This window comes from Atta colombica, unplaced genomic scaffold, assembly GCF_001594045.1.
Source record: "Atta colombica isolate Treedump-2 unplaced genomic scaffold, Acol1.0 scaffold238, whole genome shotgun sequence".
NCBI lineage: Eukaryota > Metazoa > Arthropoda > Insecta > Hymenoptera > Formicidae > Atta > Atta colombica.
In genome coordinates, this window is record NW_017259336.1 from 2,320,913 (window position 1) to 2,321,749 (window position 837).

An 837-nucleotide genomic window follows, 5' to 3' on the forward strand; every position below is an offset into this window, starting at 1 on the left:
AAGTTTTAAAATAATAATTATAGAATTTCATTACTACTTTAATTTATTTAAATTTTTACATGTATAAAAATTTTTTTTATATGGAATTCAATCCATTTTTATGGATTTAAAATACGGATTCGGATGGATTGAAAATTTCCAATCCATTTCAGTCCATTTTCGTTTGCTGGGAATGAGCAATTATTAATTGATAATAATTTTTCATTACACAAAATCCGGATGTTCTCACTATTCGATTATCAAAGCAATATTTATCGCAGTAATCAATAATTTGTGAAAAAAAGTCATTTATCAGAGACATGTATCAGAGACATGTAGACATGTAGTATAAATGTTTGAAAGTCTATATAAAAAATTAAATTTTTCTTATAAAATAAAAATAATATATATATATGTAATTATTCAATAAAAAAAAAAAAGATAAAATAGGATACAATAAATAGGATACAATAATAGGATACAATAATAAATTAATTCTCTCATTTTTTTCTTTTGTTTAGATAATTTTTTATTTTATATTATATCACATTGTGATAGTCCGCTCGAGTTCCATGAAGAAATTGTTTTGCAAACAATTCTTTTAGGTGCTTTTATAATTAGAAATAAATTAATTATTCCGTCACTTCGTTAAACAATTACGTATTTTACTTGGTCCTCGTATATAAATGTAAATTTATTTACGCATGCTGTAACATTTTCAATGATAAAAATAGAATTAACTATATTGATGCATTCGCGATTGCTTGTATTATAAGCACGAACTAAACATTGGTCAATTACGTGAATTAAGTACAGTGAAAAAAATCTATTCCTACATAATACATACATATATATATA